Source organism: Phascolarctos cinereus, unplaced genomic scaffold, assembly GCF_003287225.1.
Source record: "Phascolarctos cinereus isolate Bilbo 61053 unplaced genomic scaffold, phaCin_HiC Scaffold_4;HRSCAF=312, whole genome shotgun sequence".
Classification (NCBI taxonomy): Eukaryota; Metazoa; Chordata; class Mammalia; order Diprotodontia; family Phascolarctidae; genus Phascolarctos; species Phascolarctos cinereus.
Window position 1 is genome coordinate 166,414,688 of NW_027555847.1, and position 3,850 is coordinate 166,418,537.

Below are 3,850 nucleotides of genomic sequence, written 5' to 3' on the forward strand. Positions count from 1 at the left end.
AGCCCCAAAATATATGTTCCACTTCTGACACTGAAGTTTTTGTGGCTACACAACATAGCCACAGTTTCTCAGTTTCCCCTTATACTTCAAATTACTATTTAAATTTGTGCCAGTATTTTGGAAAATGTATGAATTCTCTTTGGGAGGTGGAGGGAGGAAATGTATAGTCTTAGAGAGCCAAGATGGGTCTCTATCCATTAAGCCATGCTGCCTCACAAGAAGCCACGTTGTGGACTCGTTAATGAATATTCATAACGCCTTATCTAAGTTTGCTTAAGACTTGCCTCCTCTTTTTTGTGTGTAACACCTCCTGGGGACTCACTAACAGAACTTACATTGCCATTGGCAGACTGGGTCTCCAGTGAGCTGACTGCAACTACTTTGGGGATTATAGGTATAACCCTTTATTATTGTCATTGTTCAGATATTTTCAGTCACGTCCCACTCTTTGTGACCCCTTTTGGGGTTTTGTTGGCAGAGATATTGGAGTAGGTTGCCATTTCTTTCTCTACCTCATTTTATAGATGAGAAAACTGAGGCAAAGTTAGGTAATTTGCCCTGAGTCACACAGCTAATAAGTGTCTGAAGCCAGATTTGAACTCAGAACAATGAATCTTCATGATTCCAGTGCCTGCACTCTATCCACTGCACCACCTAGCTGCCTTATGTGTAACCCTATGGGTGGCTATCTCCCAAACACTAACTCATGAGCCCTTTCTGGTGTGCATCCCCCTAACAATTAGACAATAGAGTCAGCTAGCTCTTTAGCAAAGCATTTATTCAATGGCATAGCAAAAACTGTAGGTACAAAGCATTTCCCTCAAGGCCAGAGATACAGTGCTCTACAAATATACCCAGAGTTCAGGAGAGGGGAAAGAGTAGGCACAAACTTAGAGTATAACGGTAATAGGTCACACAGGTGAGAACATACTCAGCCAAAATAACTTACAACTATGAAACTGCAGGATCTCAATGTCCTTTCTCTCTGTAGAGTCCTCATAACATTTCCCACAGAGCGTTAAGCGATGTTACGTGTTAAGTGATGGACAAGTCCATCAACTGTTTATCTGATCTGGCTCTTCCCAGACATGGTGCCTTTCTGGTTCAGCTGGGCTTGTTCCTGATACAGTGTGTTGTCTCAGTTGGACTGGCCAGTCCCAGGCTAGGTTAAACAGGTCACTCAGTGGCTGTTCTGGCTCCTATTGTATTGGACTTACAGCCACTGAGTCCAGGCTCCTATTGTATTGGACTTACAGCCACTGAGTCCAGGCAGGCCTCTCTGCTACTGGGCAGCTGCTTCCAGTCTGGACTTAGGCAGATTGCTTGGCTACTAGGTCTTCTCAGGGTGTGGCATCTCTAGGTGAATCTGCTGACCTCCTAGACTTACTCTTAATGGGCAGCTTCAGTCTTTTTCCACCTTCAGCCACTGGCTTGGCTAGATGGTATGGCATTATCTTTAGCTGACATATTACTAGGCTCTCTTCACCTGGGATGTTACTAGACTTTTTCAGCTATAGCAACCACACTTAACCTAGGATCTGCAGAAGTTTCTGCCCTTCAACTCCCTCAGATCCTTAGCTCTGAAACTGATAATCACCTCCAGGCAGGAAATGGGAGAAGTTTTGTCGCTCTTATTCAACATATTATTCTTGGGTCAAAAGCCCCTTTCCAGTAAAAGCTATTCTACGTTGCCTTAGGGTGACTAATTTCAACTCAAGTCATTTTTACCTTCCATGATCCTTTAGGAATCTTATGAAGATGAGTAGCTAGGGACAAAGGTTATGAATCCAGTCTGCTCTAAAAGCAAGTTCATTATCTTCTGGTCTCTTCATTGGAATTAAAGATATGAGCCAAGCCTTTTAAGATTGGAGAATGTCTATTTTTTATTTGAAGGCTTTCTCCTTTACTGTTCAGTGTCATCATCTTTTAGTTCCTGAAGACTTTCGCCTTTTACTGGAATCTCACTGGAGCATCACCACCCCACACAACTCACATGTGATAGCAATGAACTAGAAAGTAGGTGTCAATTAGTTTGGGAATGGCTATGGTCCATGAATGTCACAGGACATTTCTGTGCTATAGGTAATAATGAATATAATGAATGCCAAGAGGCCTGGAAAGACTTATATGAAGTGGTATGAACTGAAGTAAGTAGAACCAGGAAAATAGCATATACAATTACAACAGCATAAGGGGAAAGAATAACAACCACAAAATAATTGAAATGAATGCTACACAATTTTACTGATGAAGTATGACCCCAAAGCAGAGATATGAACTTGCAGGAGGGCAGGGGAAGGGGGGAAGCAGTGTATGTGTACAAGATACTGCATGTAATATCAGACTTTTTGTTTTGTTTTTTGGTGGGGTGCTAGGCAATGGGGTAAGTGATTTGCCCAGGGTCACACAGCTAGTAAGTGTCAAGTATCTGAATCCAGATTTGAACTCAGGTCCTCCTGACTCCAGGGCCGGTGCTCTATCCACTGTGTCTCCTAGCTGCCCCAAGACTTTCTGTTATACTGATTAGTTTTATGGAACTTTTTTCCGTTGCCCTTCTTTATTATAAGAGATGGTACTATGAGAGAGACAAGGGAGAGGGAAATATAGGTGACATTAAAAAAAATAAAAGATATCAATAAAATAAAATTAAAAAACTTGCTCTCTCTTCACCTATGGTCTCAGTTTGACTTGCACTCATTTAGAAGGATAAATGGAATGTTGTAGTTGGAAGAGAAAATGAAGATCATCAAAACAAAATCTCACAATTTTTATTGTTGAAAAATGTCCACTAGTATCCTCCTAACTGAATAACAAAGGCACATTTCATTTATTGATATCTATGGCCATGGGGGAAAGGTTCAGAGCAGAAGCTCCAAATTCCTGGTCAAGAATTTCTCAAAAAAAAAAAAGGCAAAACTTTTTGTAATCTTGAAAAACACAGTCAAAAAGATGGGACGAGCAGAATCAAATGATGGGAGGCCCAGCATAGGGAGAAGAAAACATAGATTAAAACATATATACACCTACCCAGCAAAACTGAGTATAATCTTTCAGGGGGGAAATGGTCATTCAGGGAAACAGAGGACTTTCAAGCATTCCTGATGAAAAGACCAGAGCTGAATAGAAAATTTGACTTTCAACTACAAGACTCAAGTGGAACATAAAGAGGTAAACAGGAAAGAGAAATCATAAGAGACTTGTTAAGAACTGTTTACATTCCTGCATGGAAAGATTATATTTATAACTCATGAGACCTTTGTCAATATTAGGGTAGTTGGAGGGGGGGAAATTATGTGTATGTAGATAGATAGATAGATAGATAGATAGATAGATAGATAGATAGATAGATAGATAGATAGATAGATAGATAGATAGATAGAGGGCACAGGATAAGTTGAAGATTAAGGGGTCATATTTGGAGAATAAAATTAAGGGATGAGAGAGGATTATACTAGGAGAAGAAGAAAGGGAGAGGTAGAACAGGGTAAATTATCTCACAAAAAAACAGAAAAGAAAAGGCTTACAGTGGAGGGGAAACAGGGGAAGGTGAGAGGGAAGGAGTGACTCTTGTTCTCATAGGATTTGGCTTAAGGAGGGAATAACATACACATTCAATTTGGTATGGAAATCTGTCTTACCCTACAGGAAAATGGGAGGGAAGGGGACAAGAGAACAGGGAAATGATAGAGAGGAGGGCATATTGGGAAAAGGGGTAATCAGAAGCAAATACTTCTGAAGAGGGACAGGGTCAAAAGAAAGAATAGAATAAAAGGGGGGGCAGGATAAGATTAAGGGAAATAGAGTTAGTTTTTCACAACAGGTCTGCTATGGAAGTGTTTTGCATAACTGC